Raw genomic sequence first — 20,908 nt, 5'->3', positions numbered from 1 at the left:
ACACACACACACACACATACACACACACACACACACACACACACACACACACACACACACACACACACATTGGCCTGGACCAGTTTTAGTTGAGGTTAATTGATCATCTCGGCCACATTTTAATAGTTACTCTGGGATACTTGAACTAGTATTCCTTACTGTAGATGTGTACTGTCTCCTCATTCACACTGGTTATAAAAGCTGGACATCTGGGTCTTCCCAATGGGTCAGGTTCTGCTGCTGGTATTACTCTTCTGTTTCTTTCTTCCTCCCTGCCATCCCCGATGTTTGGGATTGAACCTAGAGTCTCACCCATGCCAGGCAAGCTCTCTACCACTGAGCCATCTCTGTGACCTGAAGAATGGTCTTTAAAGGCAGCTTTAGAAATGCTATTGATTTGCATAAGATCTTGAGCGATGATATACTATTTTAGTTTTAGACTTAACATTTTCTTCTCTTTCTTTGTCCCTCCCCTTCCTCATTCCCCAACCCCTTTGCTTTCTTTCTCTCCTTTCGTTCCTCAGCAAAAGCCTTTGGATGCCTCTGCCCACCCCCTCCACCCCCACCCCTAACCTTCTCACCACTACACTCCATCACTATACTGAGAAAGTGAGCAGCACACTGTTTGCCCTTTGCAAGGTGTGAGAAATGGCTGAAGATACAGCACAGCACATATTTAAAATAAGCTCTCAACAGTAAACACATAAACACATAAAGTGAAGACCAAGCGAGGGCAGCATAGGGGAGAGGCCATCACTAAAGGAAGAAGAGAGAGTGGTTCTTAGAAGGCATGAATCTCGGCTTAAACCTTGAAGGACGTTAGCCTGTTAAGACTGTTGTCAATATAGCATTGCGTTTGCTCTGATAGGAAATGGAGTTGGTTGGTTTGTCATCCTCCCTGGAGTGTCCAGGAGCTCGGTAGGCTTGCCCAGACACCGTAGCTGCTGTGCTATGGATGTTTCAGTATGGTTGTGCTCTCAGAGCTGCATACTGGTTAAGAACGAGTCTTCAGGTTTACTCATCTGAAAGGTTTAGCAAAGGCACAGCGTGGCCTTTTGGAACCACTGATATGTCTTCTATCCTGTTACTCTTTGGGGGAACATTTGAGATGGGAATTCCTCATAGGGAAGAAATAATCCACCAGTCTCTCATCCTCCTTTTATCTATCTCACTATAGGCCCTCACAGTTGGGTCAAGGTGATAGCTAGGTGTTTAGGGTATATGTGTGTGTCTGCATGTGTATACGTGGGTGCACATACCCATGGATAAACGTGTGTGCACGTTAATATCAGAGGATACAACCTTAGATGTTGTTCCTATGGCACCGATACCTTTCTTTTTGAGACAAAGTCCCTTACTGGCCTGAAAGTTTCCAAAGAGGTTATGTTGGCTGTCCAGAAACCCCCGGGAATCCACTCGCCTCTGCCTCTCCAAAGCTAGAATTACAGACCCAACTTTTTTCTACCTGAGTTTGGGGGTGAAACTCAGGTCCAAATACTTGCAAAGCAAGAACTTGACTGACTGAGCCATTTCTCTAGGCCCCAGTTTTAATGATCAAGTAAATATTTTTTTCCATCACCTTAAGCAGGCTGCTGAAGACACTGTACACATAGTCCCAGGGGTGTACAATCTAGGTCAAAGTTTGTGAGAATGTAGAACCAACAGCTGTCTGCTGATGGCTGACGATCTAATGCAACAGTCACCTAAGGGTGGGCAGATGTGCTAGTCCACTTACAGCATTCTCAGAGACCCACAGTAACGATCATGCTAGCAGAGGGAGCTCAGCATCCTACATGATTGTGCTTGTAAAAGATCCCGAACTTGGATCCAGTGGCCTCTGAGTCATCATGGCTCTTTGTTGAAGCCAAATAGGCCAGAGGTTTCCATCCAAAGCCTGACCTGACTCCCTAAGGAATTTATTGTAGAAGCCTAGCTATGCTGGCCAGCATTTTGTTCCCAGAGCTCCATCTACTGCTTCTATGTTTCCATCTAATGATGGTTTTCTTTACTGATTGTTTTCTTTAACATTTGTTTTAATAAAAACAAAGGTTTATGTGTATAGATAGTTTGCCTACGTGTCTGGGCCTCACACCCATGCAGTGCCCACACAGGCCAGAAGAGGGCATCAGATCCTCTGAAACTGTAGTTACAGGTGCTAGTGAGTTGTCACCTGGGTACTGGGATTGGACCTAAGTCCTTTGGGAAAGCAAACTTCAAACTTCTTAACTTCAAAGCCATCTCTCCATGCACCCCCAAGCGTAGAAAAAAATATAATAAAAAATTTAAAACATACTAAGATAGGAAAATAGGTGAATGACTCAATGTTTCACATAGACACCCCCCCCCCTAATTGCTGGCTTGTCATTAAACTTGAAGTTTCTCTCCTCTCCCTTCTCCAATCCACTATATGGCTATCCCGGCTGCATCTTGTGACATTTCTCTCTAATGTAGAAGCATAAACACGTTGACTCAACTCTGGGATCACGGTGCTGTCCTCAGGACACTGCTGAACAAACGCTGAGGAAGATACTCGTGTGACTCTCAGACTTGATGCAGATAATCAAAGCTGTGACCCGGCTGTTGGGAATCATAGCTATGAGGAGAACACTCGGGGAGAGTGAGGGATTCAAAATCTAACCTCAGTATCGCTACTCTAAGAATAAACAGTTAAACCTACCGTGGAGCTTACTGGGCACCCAGGAGAGCACGTCTGTGGGGGGCTGATTGTCTAGATTAAGGTCAGTCTCTGGCAATGTCTGTGAGGGATCATCTCGGTGTGGGAAGACTGTCATAACTGTGCGCAGGACTACCCCCTGTGTGGGCATCCCTGACTACCGTATAAAATGGGAAGAATACACTGAGTGTTTGCATGCAAGAATTCATTGCTGACTGCTCTTGATGGTGGATGTAATGTGACCTTTGAGCTTCAACTGATGTGACTTCCCTACCATGATAGGCTACATGCAAACTGGAATTATGAGTTAGGTTAACCCTTTCCTTCCCTAAGCTGCTTTCGCCCTAGGGTATTTTATCTAGCCATGTGGAAAGAAACTGAGATATCTAGTATCAACCAGCAAGGTATCATTTCCCACTCCCCAGTTGTCTTACAGTGGCTTGTAGCTCTGGGCTGCCATAGCAGCCTCGTGGCATTTCTATAGCGTGATGGTTGATGTGCCTCTTTGCGTTCTCTATACATCTCTCTAATGCTGCTTTTCCTAACAGCTCTGCGAATGAAGAGTGTTAAGCAGGTTTTTATTTAAGCAGACCTGTCTGACTTGTAGCTAGCCCATGGGCTGCCTGTGGCCAAAGGAAAACTATGAATACCTCTAAGAGAAGAATTCTGAACTCACTTAAATATTATGAGCTATGTGTGTGATTTCTTTTTGTAACCCGATGGCCCCATTCTTTGAAGATGACAAGCCTCCTGTCACATTGTCAAATGGTTGAACACACCTTGCTGATTCCATTTCTAAGAACCCATTAACACGATCCTCTGTCTTTGTATTCCTTTTAAGTTCAGTAGTCAGAGCTAGAGTTTAATTGAGTTCAGGTTTGATATTTTTGGCAAGCCTACTTCGTAAGTGGCTCCGTACATTTCCAGAGGAGCTATCTGCTGCCTGCTTGTCTCTTTGTCGCTGGGACTGACAGTCATTGCCTGGGTGGATTAACTAATCAGGAGTTACAAAGAACTTATTTTCAATTCACCCTTCATTGCTACATTTATTCTTCGGATATTTATATAGATACTCAGATTTCTTACCAACTTTTGTTTGCCCTTGCGTAGGGTTCTCTAGGAAAGAGATGCTTAACTCTTTTTGTTTTCTCCAAAAGTGAATTGGTCCCCAACGTCCTCAAAAAGAGTTCAATGAGTTGCATTCTCCAGTCTCCTTGTCAATTAGTTCTCCAATGTCCATGAAGCTTAATAGTGTGCAAAATGCATCTTATGATAACCCAGAAATAATGAGCAGAAAGACAGACATTCCACTTGAACTCTGACACCATGATCAAAGCAGGACCCTACCATGGTTTGTGTTCCATCATAAGCATGCCCAGTCAGTTACACAACTATTAGCCGCTCAAATAAGTATTGCCGCTGTCGATGTTGGGACCGCCTTGAAACCTCATGTTTACACAGTTACCTCGAACGTCACTCTTCCCCTGCATTTCATACTCAGCGTATAAACTCAAGGACATTCAGAGCCAGGGCAGGATTGGACAATGCTTTCCTATCTGCAAAAAGTCTCTTTTCAGCGAATCCTGACTCTTTTAAGTTATCACTTTGTAAACTGCCTTGTTCTTAGAGACCTCTCTAATTCCTGCTTCGTCCTCAGGGTGCCCGCCTTAGGGAGCAGAGAAAAGAACAGGTAGTTAAGAGTCTGGCTGGATTCAGAACAGCCAGAGGCACTTTGGCCACCTGCCAAGTCCAGCCAATCCCTCTGTTGACAGCAGGGTTCCTACAAACCTTGCTTTGGGCTCCCCATGCATGCTCTAGATTACAGAAGATAACCTAAATTCAGTCCAAACAAAGGTCACACCGGTTCCAAGGCATTAGCCAATGCAGAAAAGAAATGGAAGAAAATGGCTATTTTGGATTCAATCCAAGCCATTCAGCAAGGGGATATGTAATGTGGGTGGGCTGCTCAGGGAGTCATCTCAGTTGTTATCTCTTTGTCGGGAAGTATTTTCATATTTGTTGTTCAGTTTTTCATTGGTATATATTTGTTGTATGAAATAATGGGTTTCATAATGACACTTCTGTTCATGTGTATCATGTAGTTTGACTATTCACATGCACATAACTGCCTTCAGTTATACCTCAAATGAACACTATTCAGCTCATGGCTCCCAAGCTCTTGGCTGCCCTTGGCTTCACTGAAGAAATAGCCTGCAACACAAAATACAGAAGATTCGAATATCAAAGTGACTAATGTCCACAGAGAATGTAAGTCCCTGAATCAGAACTGGATGCTCAAATAGGTGGGTGGTTTGAGCTCATGGGAAGGTTTGCGGAAATCGGGGAGAATCCATGGATGGTCAGGATTTCCATTCATGAGCAGGGCCAATGCAGGATTACCTTACGCTGCTAGCCTGGCCATTCTCAGACTTTCAGCATCTGTATACTGTAATAGTCAGGTGTACTGAGGATCAGGAATAAAAGTCTTAGTATATCTGCGGTAGCTACAGCATGGGCGTAGTACAACACTGTGGGTGTCACAATGTCTTTAAGGGCATCCACTGCCGTACTAGACCACTTGGTAAAAGATCTGGCTACATCTTTTACTGGTGCTTATGAGGTTCTAATGTTCTCTAGCAACGGATTTTTTTTCCTCTGGTATGAGTATGAATTTACTCCCCACTATCTGGAACATGCTATATCTTGTCTGACACCTGCCAAAGGTGCTCAGTTCAACTTTCTACCTTACACGATAGGTACGCAGTAGTTTTGTGTGAGAGAACCGAATACCATGTACAGAAGGGAATGTTACGTATGGGCACATTGAACACCAGCATTTGTCTGAGGATGGGGCCAAGTGCTACATGCTCGGGATTACAGAAGAAATGGGCAAGCATTCTTGGTAGTAGCAGACTTGGTCTATTGGTGAGTGATGGAGAGCTATCTTTTTTCTCTCTTACCGTGAAAAGATGTTACCAGTAGTAGTCTCTGGTAGCACTCCAACTGCTTACACCCTCCCTGGAAAAATGTAGTATCATCCGGCTGCATCCTTTGCCTCCTGACTAACACTGACGCTGCACTTCCCCAGCCTGGGCCAGACTCAGTTGTATTGACTGGGATCTGCCAGGCACGAGCTTCAGCTGCTCTCTTGCTCTTCCATCTACAAGGACAGCACATACTGGGTCAGTGTTGTCCCTGGGCAAGAGTCTCAGAATGAGCGGAGCCACACTCTGAGGTGTGGCCATACCAGCTGAGCTGAGAGCCCTTGTAGATCATAGCCAGGAGTTCAGTGTTTTCTCAGAATCCAAGCTTGCTCTGTGAGTCTCCATGAACTGCAGAGAGGGGGCGCATTGTCTTCACACAGTTGAGATTCACAGAAGTCACCGGTCAATCCTAACAGCGCTGTTTTGGTTGCTAGAGGAGACAGCATGCATCTGGCTCTGCAGAGCTTTTGACTGAGGTAGGTCTGCTTACTGTTTGGAAATGCTCACAACATCTCCCTCATTTCTGTGTGAAAATCCTCTGGTTCCATTGACTCTGAGTACACAGATGTAGATGCTTTGACCTCGTGGTAGGTGGGATGTTTTCTGCCCTCTGACATTGGGCTGGGCTTTGCCATGTGATTTAGATGGTGGTAGATGGCCAGATGCAGTGCAGCTGGGCTTGAATGTGCTTGTGTGGCTGGCCTTAGCCCTGTTATTCATCCAAGAATAAGAGGAAAATATTCCCGGGCTTACCTGGTGGTCCCAGAGGATGCTGAAGTAGAATTACTCTAGCAAGGATTGCCCACAACTAAACCAGCCACCTACACAAATCTACACAGGAATGTGAGCTAAACGAACGCTGATTGTTTACACTACCCAGATTGGTGGGTGCTATGTAGCCTTATTCATCAGGAGCTAATACATTGAGAGACCAACCACCACTGCACTAAACTGCACTAGACCCCAGCAACCACAGTATTGAGGCAACATTCTTGACTAAGGGATTTTTTAAAAATATTTTTATACTTGATTTATGCATTCAAGCTGGTTACATTTTTTTTTTATTCTTTAACATTGTTTTTACAGCCCAGTCTTTATTCCCTTCTCACTCTGCCCTCTGACTGCTCCTCATCCCATACCTCACCCCACCCCTGGTCTCCAAAAGGATGCACCCCCACCCCACCAGACCTACCCACTCCCTGGGGACCCAAGTCTCTCGAGGGTTAGGTGCATCTTCTCTCACTGAGACCAGACCAGGCAGTCCTTGCTGTATATATATCAGGGGTCTTATATCAGCTGCTGTATACTGCTTGGTTGGTGGCTTGGTGTCTGAGAGATCTCTGGGGTCCAGGTTAGTTGAGACTGCTGGTCTTCCTATGGGGTGGCCCTCCTCCTCAGCTTCTTTCAGCTTTTCCCTAACTCAGCCACAGGGGTTCCCGGCTTCTGTCCATTGGTTGGTTGTAAGTATCTGCATCTGACTCTTTCAGCTGCTTGTTGGGCCTCTCAGAGGGCAGTCATGATAGGCTTCTGTCTGTAAGCACACCATAGCATCAGTAATAATGTCAGGCCTTGGGGCCTCCCTTTGAGCTGGATCCCAATTTGGACCTGTCACTGGACCTCCTTTCCCTCAATCTCTTCTCCACTTTTGTCCCTGCAGAAAGAAAGAGTATTAAAAGCTTGACTAAGGGGTTTTATTCTTCATCCCATAATAGTGACCTCTCCCCAAATGGGAAAAATTCTCAGAGAGAGTAGCAGGTTACAACCGTGGGTAACAAGAGCTCTGATACTGCTGGACTGAAAGGCCCATGCGCATCAGTGAGGTTTTCAAGCCATTCTGGCCCTGCCAGACCTCAGACTTGATTACAATTTCCTCATGAGCTCACTGCTCATAACTAATTTACAGCTTATTAATACGTATTCTCTCCTAGACGTGCTCCTGAGACGTTCCCACCATGACATCAAGAATGGATGTCTGAGCTTCTTGTTCCCAAAGGGATGTCTCTGAGCTCATGATTACTATCAGAGACCCCAAGAGGGAAGGTTCAAACTCCCCCATCTCAGTTACTAGATAGACTTCCAGCTCTTGAGCTGTGCTCGCTCTTTCGTGTTAGTGAACTGCTACATAGATGGTAGTGTTTCCATGGAAAATCACCTTTCAGTTTGAGAAAGCTTGGACAGTCCCTTTCTGTGGTGGTGTGGATACGTCTCTCAAAAGAGAGATTTTTGCCCTCCTAACCCTGGCTCTTTACAGGAGAACTGGGTAGTGATTCTAACTTCTGTAGACCCCATTGGGGCTCTGTGGTATTTTTCTATGCTGTTGGGATTAAGGTTTGTTTTACTTTTAATTTTGTGTACATGTGGAGAGAGGAACATGCATGCAGTGCCTGTGGAGGCCAGAGGTGTTAGATCCCTCCAGAGAAGGAATAGGTGGCCTGTGAGCTAGGAACCAAACTCGGGTCCTCTGGAATAATGGTGTGTGCTCTAATTGCTGAGCCATGTAGTCAGCCACTCTGCATTTTTCTTAATTGATGTGTTTAGTTATTGGCTCCTAATTAAAATACGAATACTCTCACATGAAATGCTGGAGGCGCTCCAGTCAGTCAGGCCTATTTCAGTGCAGGGAATGAATGCCAAAACAGTGAAGGTATCAAGGTATCAGAAAGAAACTCCCGGAAGCCCACCCAGAGCTAGTTCCTTCACAGAGCTAAGAGTGCTGCTTCCGCAAGGAACACCCTCATCCCTACAGTGCTTCTGATGTTGACAGCTACTGTGTGCGTGTCACCCTCAAATATTCCTGGACACATGAGAAATACTGAGAAACTTGACAGCGCACAACGTGAAACACCTTTCAGGCCTGGGTTAGTTCAATATGCTTCCAACTTTAGGGAATGGTCTGAGTCCTGTGAACGCTTTGAATTGACATGAATTTCTTTAGTTCTCACATCTTTTAACATTTGCAAAGTAAGACAGCAATACATACTGTAGGAAAGTTGGCTGTGTAAAAACACGATGAAATAAATAACCATGCGGACAGAGACAGCTCAACTATAATGTCCGGAGTAAGACAGGCTCCCTGCGCTCCTTTCCCAAGCTTGACAAACAATAACGTTAAGTTAAAAAAAATATAAAGCCGGGCAGTGGTGGCGCACGCCTTTAGTCCCAGCACTTGGGAGGCAGAGGCAGGCGGATTTTTGAGTTCAAGGCCATCCTGGTCTACAAAGTGAGTTCTAGGACAGCCAGAGCTACACAGAAAAACCCTGCCATGAAAAAGAAAAAGAATATATATATAATATCTGCCAAAACCCAGCTTCTAGACAGTGGAGTAGGGAGGAGAGCATCCTGTCGGTTGATTTCATTGAATTAGAGATGCAAATGACCTGGGCTGAAGGAGTCAGAGAAGGCTTTCGGGACATCTCACCAAGGCGTAGTGTTGCGAGCTGCAATCAAGTAGCAGGGTTTCATCTACACTCAAACTCATTTTCCATTTGGAAGTAACTTTGTGTGTTGTTCTTTCTTCCACCCTACTCCACCCATTTTCTTCTACCCTTTCAACCCCCTAGCACTAGATAGGAGAACAGAAAGAATAGACGAGAAGTCTATCACTAGACTTCCTGCTGGTCAGGGGCATCAAGTTCCTTTCAGCAAGTTTGATCTTCACCATCAGGATATCTAATTTCTCCGTCTTACTTCTACTTTGCACAGGACTACTTAACAAACCAACCAACAACCAACAACAACCTACTAGCTGTAACAACAATCAACAACTCTCAGGGTCCTAGCATTTATATACCCTCTAATCCTGAGCATTCTAATCCTGTCTTTGATTGTTCATACTCATACTGTGAGAGAGAAAGATGGTTGGCTTTTTCAAGTGTCTTGTTCCTGTGCCATTTAGTCAGCCTTTGTTTTCTACAAAATCACTTTCTGTAGTCCAAACCATTGTGCTTCCTACTGTGAGGGAGTGAGAGTAGGTGCCTCTCTGTGTGTGCACTGTCCAGTGGAGGCCATTGTGCGTCCTACTGTGAGGGAGTGAGAGTAGGTGCCTCTCTGTGTGTGCACTGCCCAGTGGAGGCCATTGTGCGTCCTACTGTGAGGGAGTGAGAGTAGGTGCCTCTCTGTGTGTGCACTGCCCAGTGGAGGCCATTGTGCGTCCTACTGTGAGGGAGTGAGAGTACGTGCCTCTCTGTGTGTGCACTGTCCAGTGGAGGCCATTGTGCGTCCTACTGTGAGGGAGTGAGAGTAGGTGCCTCTCTGTGTGTGCACTGCCCAGTGGAGGCCATTGTGCGTCCTACTGTGAGGGAGTGAGAGTAGGTGCCTCTCTGTGTGTGCACTGTCCAGTGGAGGCCATTGTGCGTCCTACTGTGAGGGAGTGAGAGTAGGTGCCTCTCTGTGTGTGCACTGTCCAGTGGAAGCCATTGTGCGTCCTACTGTGAGGGAATGAGGTAGGTGCCTCTCTGTGTGTGCACTGCCCAGTGGAGGTGAGGGATGAGTAGTCTCCACAGCACTGTGCTGCCCTGTCCCTAGTAGGTGGTCCATGGCCTTCATAATCCCAGGCTTCAGTTTCCATGACAGCACTGCTCGCTCCCTCTCTAACCTATCAGGACGATTGCCTCTCTTCACGAACTCTTCCTAAGATGTGTGTCCTGGGAGTAGGTGAACTCCACTATACTCCACAGAGCTAGAGGGGACATTGATCCATGAGGGTATGTCCCCACCATGCGGACACAGCCGTGGGGAATTATACTGCAAGGAGCAAGCACGGACAAATCTAGCCTCTCAAGGTCTCATCAGGAGATAGCAGACTGAGGTGTCGGGTGCTGAATTTTCCTGGGGAAAAGGTCACTCTTCTCGGAGAATCCTTAAGCTCCAGGTTCCTGTAATAAGTAACTGAATTATTTGCATAGCAGCATGTGGGCACTGATCATGGTCCTTCCCGCCCATGACAACAGGACCTGTTTTAATACTTGGTTTTGGAATCAGAAACAAGTAATATGGACCACACTGTGTGTTCTTTGCTTGGATTCAGTGTTAGTGGGAGGAGAAGGATATAATTTAACACATGCATAGACAAAGAGACTGAGCCTTTCTTTTCTTCATGATAAACTTGCCTTGTTTCAAGGGTCTGAATAAAGAAAATCTTAGAAGAGATCGCTAAATCCTTTGTCAGAAAACAGACTTAGGGACTCTTAAGAAAAGTGGCCAGAACCAAGGACTTTTACCCTGTTAAAGACACTGTCCCCTTATGCTCCCGCCTCTCGCCTCTTCCCCCCTTGCTCCCCCTCTCTCCCCATTCCCTTCCCCCCTCTCTCCATGTCTTCATGGCCAGCCTCCACTTCTCTACTTTCTCCTTCTCTCTGCCTTTCCCTGCCTCTGCTACCCTCTTAACTCCCCTCCCCATGCCCTGAATAAACTCTAATATATATATATGAATAGAGTATATAATAAAGAATATTATATATATTGTTCATGCAATAGCAAATCTTTGTCACCCTCCCCAGGAGCAGCCATGGAAAGTAGGCTAAGAGGGACACCTGTGTGAGTGGTGAGTGGTTGAAGCGTTTTTCTTCACCTGTCTCCTAGTGGCTCAGGATCTCAGCTGCAGGATCTCTAGATGAGTCATGTGGCTACTCTGTCCCTGTGGTCTGAATCCTTAAATGCTACAGATGCACTAATGGTCTGCAAGCCATTTGCATCCATGCCCTGTCTATACAAGGAATTGATGTCTAGCATAAATGTCTGTTTCTTCAGCTGAGGGTAAATGCTGTTGTAGTAATTACTAGGGAACTGGGTGTGATCAGAGCATTTGTATCCTTACATGTTCTCAGTAACCAGAAATTAGAACATAGCTCCTACCAACCTTTAAATGTTTTGACATTAAATCCTTATATTCAGATTGGTTGAAATTGCTGACTTGGAAGCACACACAAGGTACCTAGAAGCACACATAGAACACCTGGAAGTACTCACAGGGCACCTTTGATCAACATGTAGGACATGGGTAGGCATACACAGGGCACCTGGCAGCACACACTTACTGAGTGTGCTTATTGGATGGGTACTGGCACGACTATTTTTACCATGTAGACGGAAGTAGAGATTAAGCACTTACTCTTGTGTTTCCAGGAGCATATGTAAGTCTCAAGGCTTAACCATGACTCTAGGACCTGACATAGACAGCTCACTAGAATTCAGTTTACCTATTCCTTCTGCAGTTCAGAGCATGCTGCTCAGTTGTCAGTTGACCAAACTATCAGGGATCACTTGTGGTCTTCTGTCTTACCATTTGGTATACCTCATGGTCTAAGGATTACTAACCTCTTTTTTTAGTTATTTTGAATAAAATGTTTCGTATCTTTTGTTATGTAAAAAAAAAAAAAAAGGATTACTAACCTCTCCAGTGCAACAAGCTGATAATTAATTGTTGTAGTGAAAGTCTTTTTCACATTAAAAGCTGAATCATAGAGACTACGGTCTGATTAGCACACACCTGAATGTTCCATATGAGCATAGCTTCCAGGAGGTTGTCTCAGAAACATATATTGAGACACACACTGTGTAATCTGTCCACCCAAATGTTCAGAGAGTTACAAGGCTCTGTATTGGTAGCACTTATTTCTAAAATAACCTGCATAATATTTGCTCTCAAAACTGTCTCCCTAGATACATTCAGTGTCTTTGTTCAGTACTTTATTCATTATTTAATTCTTCTCCTCTTTCCAAACTGTTTCCTGTCTTATTAGTAATTAATCTTTTTGGTTTTTTTTTAACTTAGTTGTGTATTTCTGTAGTGTGTGTGTGTGTGTGTGTGTGTGTGTGTGTGTGTGCGCATGTGCGTGTGCATGGGGGGGTATGCCCCCACCTATGCACATGGAGACTGGATAAAGGGTATCAGTGCTGTCCTCTATCTCTGCCTACTTGTTCCTTTGAGAAAGGATCTCTTCCTTGAGCCTGGGCCTGGGTGTTATGGGTTAGGCTGAAGCTCAGTCAGTGGTTTTCCTGTTCTACTCCCTGTGGAATAAGGTATGGCAAGAAGCCCAACTTGTCACATGGGTCCTGGAGTCTGATCTCACCACTGAGCAGCAAGCTCTCGTAACCACTGACACATCTCTCCTGTCTCCTGATAACTGCTCTTCAGTCCACTATACTGTCTTTCCTCGTATAGATGTGTTTAAAAGAACTAAACATAAGTTTCCCCTTTATTTGTGAACAAAGTGAGTCCTGGTATGTTTTAGTTTTGAATGTTTTGTGACTAGTCAGAGGCTTTTGCGGGGTTGGGTGTGGCTCAGTCAGTAACGTACCCGCTGTGTGGACTTGAGGACCTTAGTTCAGACCCCAACACCTATGTGAAATCCGGGCATGATATATATCACACATCTGTAACTCCGGCATTGGAGGTCTGGAGACAGGCTGATCTCTGGGGCTTACTGGGAAACCAGTCTTGCCAGTCTACAGATTTAGTGAGAGATTCTGTCTCATAATGTAAGGTGTGGAGAACAAACTCTGGCCTCCACTTGCAATGTATATGTGCATACACATGAACACACACACACACACACACACGAAGGGATTCTAATTGAAATCCAGGCCAGTACAATTATGAAATTATGAAAACTAATCTATATGTTTGTTGGACTACAGTAAATCAAATCATAGCTCAGAAAGGCAGGAATAGGCACAGTATAACATCAACACACATTACCATGGTGCCCATCCTAGCCAAATGGTTGTTACACTTCACTATGAACACCATTCTAATCTTGACTCCCAAGGATGGTGTGATGGTGTGTCCCACCTGGTCATGGCTTGCACGAAAAAGCACTGCCTCTTTCCCTAGAAAAGGTTCTGCTATAGGCAACAAGGACCACACTGGTAAACAGTCACTGTGTTCAGAATATTCTGAAAACTGAGAGCCAGGAAGAGGAGCAGCTGGCCAGTCTCAGACCCCATCAAAGGATTAGGACATCCATTGTGGAACATGTAAACTGATCTCCATGCTCCTCCATCATGCTAGGATGTCTTGGGTAGTTTCTCAGCACTCTCAAGTGAAACACTGAAAATGGAGGTGATTCTGAGCAGACCTCTGGGGGCCCCTGTGAGGGTATCTGGTGACTTATTCTCAGGCACAGAGTGGAGTCAGTTGTTCCCTCTCTGTGCCAATACAGTCATCTGAGTCTGTGCTGAGGGTGAAGAACGGATCCTCCAAACTGTCCAGTAACTGAGCCAATTTGGAGACCAGTTAATAAGCAGACACGTTGTATCTTTCTCATTTCTGAGTCATACACAATTTATAAAATAGGATCTGCTGCACATTTTCTGAATTCCATTTCTCAGTGAGAGTCAGCTGGGGCACTGACAGGCTGCAGGAGTTACCCGGGGATGGTATCTGTCTTAGCTTTTTCCTGTTTCAGTGATAAAATGCCTGAATGTAAGCAACTTAAGGGAGCAGGGTTTATTTGACTCCCAAGTTCAGACTGCAGTCCACCATTGCAGAGAAGTCCCAGCAACACAAGAGGGCCAGTCACTTCACACCCACAGTCAAGAGAACAGTGAACTGATGCATGAATGCTCGTACCTGAGAATCGACACATGGGGGCTCAGGTCATGGTCTCCCTTTCAGACAGTCCATGGCTGAGGAGCCCCCAGACTCTGAATGAGCTAGGAAAGGCTATGTTGTATCTGTAATGAACACTATCACAAATTCCAGGGTTTAAAGCCACTCAGGCTTCATTCCTGCCTGTGCCCTGGAGGTACACAGAGCGGAATGGAGGGAATCCTTTCCTGTAGTCCTGGAAGCCACTGCCTGGAGCACTGAAGGAAAAAAATTAGTTCTAGAGAGTCCCAGAACAGCAGTTTTATCTCACAACCCATGCATATGTGCAGAACTGGTCCCACCTTGCCACACAGGACAAAATTGTACCTTGTAATGGGGTGGAGAAGAAGCGACTCAAAAGTATTCCGAAAACAGTGATGATTAGTCAGGGCTTATAGAAGCAAAAAGAAAAGAAAGGGGGAAACAACCAACTAAACAAAACCAAACCTACCTACCTAGAGTACAGGAAGATCCCATTAAGTGACAATGACCAAAAGATAAACTCTTCTATTATTATGGCTAAGGAGATCCGTGCTGATAACTGTTAAAAAAAACAACTGTGGCGAGGACAAATACAATTTTAATGTTCCCACAGAAGCAAACATGAAGACCCTATTCCTAGATGGAGCAGCCCCAGATTCCCCAGCACACTAAGGATAGAGGGGAGGACTGAACATTGAAGAATGGGGCTCACTCACAAGAAATTCAAGGGAACCAGCAGGGGCCAGCTCAGATCCGGGCTTGAGGGGACATGGCACCCCAGCTGACAGACAGAAGGAGATTCATGCTAACCAAGGGCTAAGAACATGGTGGCAGTAGTCGGTAGGGAAGGTAGCATCTCCTGACTGTAAGAGCTGCAGGAGGGAGGGAGGAGGGGAGTCCTGCCCCTTCCTTTGAGAAGATAACTGACCCTGGCACTCCCTCTGCCACTCTTAGAATGCCGTCCTGGTGCCATTGCCCTAAGTGCTGTGAGCAGCATCCTATTCTGTCATGCTGCTGTCCCAGCGCAGGTGTGAGCAAGCCCTGCTAGTGGTGTTGCCAAAGTCGGGGTTTTACTGCCATGAACAGACACCATGACCAAGGCAAGTCTCATAAAGGACAACATTTAATTGGGGCTGGCTTACAGGTCAGAGGTTCAGTCCATTATCATCAAGGCAGGAGCATGGCAGCATCCAGGCAGGCATGGTGCAGGAGGAGCCTTCATCTTCATCTGAAGGCTGCTAGTGGAAGACTGGCTTCCAGGCAGCTAGGGTGAGGGTCTTAAGCCCACCTACAGTAACACACCTACTCCAACAAAGCCACACCTCCTAATAGTGCCACTCTCTGGCCCAAGCATATACAAACCACCCCAGGTGTGGATGCCCTCAGCTAGTCAGCAGGTGACTCAATAAGTTTGCTTTTCAAGGTGTCAAAGGCCATACTCTTAGGACAATGACTCCTGATGAATCAGGAGACTAAGAACCAGGACGATAGGAATTCCGATGGGATGGGTATGGGGTATTGAGATTTATATGTAGTACATGGTACCTTTTTCTCCTCTCCCCAGACCAAACAGCACACCCTTGTCTAGCGTTTTACCCAATTTGCTTATTCAGAACTGCAGGCTACTGTCCTTAAAGACACTGAGCTTTGACACTGAGAACTTTCCTGCTTCTAGGGTAACTGTGGGCACCGGCGGGAGCTCCTGGCAAGCTCAGTAACATGTCTAATTCAGTCTGCCGAACACCAGTCTCTGTGTTTCCCACCCATCCCGTGTGTTGTGGATGCTAGAGTTTAAGAAGCAAGTGCTTTCTCCTGTGCCCTGGAAGAATCTTCTCATATTAATATGCCCCAGCAAAGAATAAAAATAAAACGTTCCCAGCTCTGGTTCTAAGGAATAAAGAAATAGCCGGGCGTGGTGGCACACGCCTTTAATCCCAGCACTTGGGAGGCAGAGGCAGGTGGATTTCTGAGTTCGAGGCCAGCCTGGTCTACAAAGTAAGTTCCAGGACAGCCAGGACTATACAGAGAAGCCCTATCTCAAACCGCCCCCCTCCCACCAAAAAAAAGGAATAAAGAAATATATCCACATGTGATTCACAGCTACAGCAGTGAGCCTTCGCCAAGGCTGTGAATGCGGCCCATCCTTTGGAGGCCTCAGATGGAAGGCACTGTGTTGGTTCTCTAGTATTGTGCAGAATGCCACGTTACATGGGTGGAGACTGGGACTCCTTTAGGGCTGAAAAGCTTTCAGAGTCGATTTTCACCATAGAGGACCTGGGTAAGATCACTTCTACCCAGTACCACAGCCCCTGGCTTCATATCCATCAGGGGGTGTGGGGGAGGGGATTCAAATTGTCCATCCTGAGATGTACCGTGAGAGAAAAGCACACAACGGATTGCAAAGATTTGTTCCAAAACAGTGTACACATGCCTCATAAATAACTTTGTATAGCAGACCTGTGGGAATGATAACGTTGGAATAGATTAGAGTCATTAAAGCATTTCAGTGTGATTAATTTCACCTGTAATTTTTATCATTTGTGACACAAGTCATAGGCAATGTCAACTCACCTATGTGGCTAACACTTTATTTTGTGCTGTGCAGCCCTAGTCCTGGGGACTGGAGTTCATTCTTAATTTTGATAAACATTGCTCCTTCAAAAGCATCTTGACACAGATTTTTCTTCATTGTGGTTGATTTTTTTAAAAATTGTAAGCTTTATTACAGAGATATATGTAGTGTTTTTGTAACTTTTTATTGATTCTTTGTGAACTTTACATCATGCACCGTAATCCCACTCATCTCCCCATCCCTCCATATCTGCCCCCGACCCTGACAGCCTCCCTCAAAAGAAAACATAAAAGTAAAATAAAAAAATAGATAAATAAATAAACATCTCACCACAAAAGCTGTCATGCGTCACACAGTATACCCTTTTGCCCAAACATCTTTACTTACAAATGTTCATTCCAGTGAGTCATGGGTCTGGTTCGAGGCCTCTCTGGCTTCTGCTACACTATCGATACTGGATCCTTCAGGACTTCTCTCAGACATCCTGTGGTTGCCCTATGCCATGGAGGTCCTGCAGCTTTGGTGCTACAGGACCAGCTCCTTCGTGTGCTTCAGCCCCCTCTTATTCCTCCAAACCACTCCTCAGATCCATGACCTTCTAATTCTTAAATATGATTGTTTTACACACACACACATGCACATTTAAAAATACAGTCTGTTCATTTAATGTATATGGGTTTAGAGTTGACCACTTGGGATCAGTTAGCCCATTGGGTTCTTGTAGCTGGTGCACACTTATTCTCTTCTCTCAGCTTTGTGTAGCTCTTCTTCTTCTGGTAGGACTTTGTGAGGTTTCCCCCATCCAGGCTGTTGTTGTCATTGCTCAGGTCCTGTTTAGGTGGCCATCCTGTTGAGATTTCATGGCTGTGGTTTCCCTGCCTTGTAGAGAACACACTGCCTTCAGCAGGATTCCTGAGTCTCTGGCTTACAGTCTTCCCTCACTTTCCTTCGTGATATTCCCTCAGCCTTTGGATTAAGGTCTACACAGATTTTGTTATGTGTTCTTACACAGTAAATGGTTTGCTTGCTCTTGTTTTATATTTTAAGTGTCTCAAAGTACTGCAGGGGGCTTGGCAAAACTGCTTCATGGGGAGTGGGCAGTGTGTATGGTGGGTAACTTGGCAACTCTGCTTCATGGGGAGTGGGCAGTGTGTATTGCATAGCTTGGAGCAACGCTCTCTTCATGAAGAGTAGTTGGTGTGCTTCCTGCCCAGGAGTCACCTGAAGCTCTTTCATGTCAGATGCCAGATCCGCTGGTACTTCTGGGGCTGTCCTTTGTCTGAGTAATGGGGCCACACACTAAGTGTATGAAAGTCTCTGGGTGTCCCCTAACAGTTAATTGTCACCCTTTTAGCTCTCCAGGCCCTCCTTCTTTGAGTTCTTGTCTGTAAGACTTGGGAGTTTAGCTTTGAGGTTCTTCCTGACTGCTCAAAAAAAGTAAGCCTCAAGTCTTCAAATAATCTTTGGTTGATGCTGACTGGAAGCTTCTGGAGGGTGGAGGCTGCAGTCAACTTATGATGACATCGTCATCAAGTATGTCATGGTGGTGAAAGGCTCATGGTCATCCCAATGGATAGGAAATCACCTACTAAGATCCGCCAAATGGATTTACATGGTGCAGCCACCACCCTGTGTTCTCCTCTGATCCACTTAAGAGGTGTTCTTCCCTCCTGAGCCTGGGATACTCAACCCCCCAAACCAGTGCTCTGGGAAGAGCTAAGGCTCAAGTGTGTGTGTGTGTGTGTGTGTGTGTGTGTGTGTGTGTGTGTGTGTAAAACCCTGCTAGGTGTTCACCTGAAACTCACTCTCCATCATTTGGGAGGCTTTTAGCACCACTTTTTATAGCATAGTTATTTGTAAATCCTTTCTATTTCTTGGCATTTTAAAATAAAAATTCATCTTAAAGAAATACATCAGAAAGGTACCAGGAAGACTTGTAAAGGCAACGTAGCTCATCAGAGAGAATTCTTAACATAGCCTGCCTGCCCGTGGATGGCAAATAAAGCCTTGATAGCCTGAAAGGATGTACAGATGGTTAGAGCAAGCAGCACTTCGGCTTGGTGGGAAGCAAGGAGTCCAGCGTTCATAGCTGAGGCTTGGATGATACCTTTTTAGATGAGAGCATTGCGAGGCACCAGACCTCTAAACAGACAAATGTTACACAGGCAACTCCCTACATCAGAGTCTGACCCATCTGTATCTTACAGAAATATGACAAAGTAGAGTGGCAAGCAAGGCATGGAAGAAGGGACAACTCCAGACTCTGTGTCTATTAAAATTCTAAAGGAAGAAATGCTGTCTCAACAAGAGCAGATGCAGGCTCCCCTCACCCAGGGTGGGTAGAGTTTGGGGAAATCATGAAGGAAGTTCAGAGTCATGGACGTGTGCCATACTGTGGGCACAGTAAATTGTTATGTGATGTAAATATATCAGAACTCATAGAGGACTCCATTTTTAATTACTGGGTTTTATTGCATAGAGGCTACAATTTATTAAAGTGTATTTTTAAAACATGTAATGATCTGGAATAGCATTTCAGATCTTTTGTTTCTGACTCAGGCTAGGCAAGAAGTTACATAAAAGAACAGTAGCCACAGACACGAAGTGCATGAGCTGGCGGGATACATTCCATCCAAGATACGGCTCTCTGTCTCTCGAGGTCTTTGGACACCCAGAAAGTGGGTCATCTTTCAGAATATCTGCGTCACTGCGGAGACGAAGCTAGTAAATCAAAGACCAGCTGGGTTCACTCTGCACTGTAACAAAATACTTACCTGCTTGGCCGTTCTATATATAACCTTTCCATTCACTCACTGTGCAGGCAAGGATGGCGGTATTGTGGCCCCGATTCCTTTCCATTGTACCAGGACTTCATCTTCTTCTGGCAGGTGCTTATATAGCTACACATTAAGGAAAAGCAGAGTTGAGTCACAGGTTTGTCCCAAATCTCAAGAATTTTGACGTTGAATCAAGGATGTTTACAATGAGTTGTAATTGGAGCAAACTGGAATGTGGAAGCAATTATTTTAGCAATAAAATAATTTTGCCAAAAATAGTGATCAAAACAAGGGCTTTTTATGGATTGGAGTTGGGCATCCAGTAACAGAAAACCCACTTAAATGCACTTGGACAATAGGGACACTTGCTGGCTCATGTCTCCTCAGTTCTAGGCTCAGCAGGTTTCAGAGGTATCCTAGCCAGGGTCTAACCAAGTCGTCAAAGCTGCTTGCCTTTCTCTCCTCCCTGACCGGCCATCTGCATTCTCAGACTGGTTCCCTGTGGATGTAGGTGTCTGCTGAAGTCTATTTGGGCCCACTATTTTGTCATTATTTTTTTTTTGAGGTTAGAGAGAGAAAAGTTTCCTTTGGGTATCTCTGAATTAAGGGAAGTAGAGGACACTTTTTCTGGAATGTTTTGATCATTGGTCCAAACTGAGACACAGGCTCATTCTCTCATTGGCTCAGATTGGGACATATACCCATTTTCTAATTTGTTCAAATTAAGACTCGGGTTTCTTACTGGCCCGGGGTTGGGTAACATGCCCATTTCTCATTGGTTCAATTGGAATACATGCCCAGTCAGAGGATAATATTACCTTGAGAAGATCATGCCTCCCCTGCAACTAGAAGCAGAGACAGCTCTACTGAGAACATGGTTTGATGGCTGTGTGTGTGTGTGTGTGTGTGTGTGTGTGTGTGTGTGTATGTGTGTGTGTGTGTGTGTGTATGTATGTGTGTGTGTGTGTGTGTGTGTGTATGTGTGTGTGTATGTGTGTATGTGTGTATGTGTGTGTGTATGTGTGTGTGTATGTGTGTGTATGTGTGTGTGTATGTGTGTGTGTGTGTGTATGTGTGTGTGAATGTGTGTGTGTGTATGTGTGTGTGTGTGTGTGTATGTGTGTGTGTGGATGTCACTCCTCAGGAGTCATTCACTATGACTACCACCACTCCAATGCCTTTTTTGACACAAGGTCTTTCATTGACCTGGAGTTCAAGCATAGGCCTCCCAACACTAGAATCACAAGCACACAGCACCATAGCCACTTTTTACTGTGGGTTCTGGGGAAGAAAGTGAGAAAGAAAGAAAGAAAGAAAGAAAGAAAGAGA

At 45.3% G+C, this 20,908-nt stretch overlaps 1 protein-coding gene across 1 annotated transcript in view; it reads left to right on the top strand.

Annotated features, from left to right (window-relative positions):
* Positions 1 to 20,908, top strand: part of Slc22a3 (solute carrier family 22 (organic cation transporter), member 3) — an 87,733-nt gene that overhangs the window by 50,248 nt on the left and 16,577 nt on the right. The gene's annotated exons all lie outside the window — the stretch shown is intronic.

Source organism: Mus musculus, chromosome 17 (assembly GCF_000001635.26).
Source record: "Mus musculus strain C57BL/6J chromosome 17, GRCm38.p6 C57BL/6J".
Lineage (NCBI taxonomy): Eukaryota > Metazoa > Chordata > Mammalia > Rodentia > Muridae > Mus > Mus musculus.
This window is presented reverse-complemented; position numbering and strand designations above follow the sequence as displayed.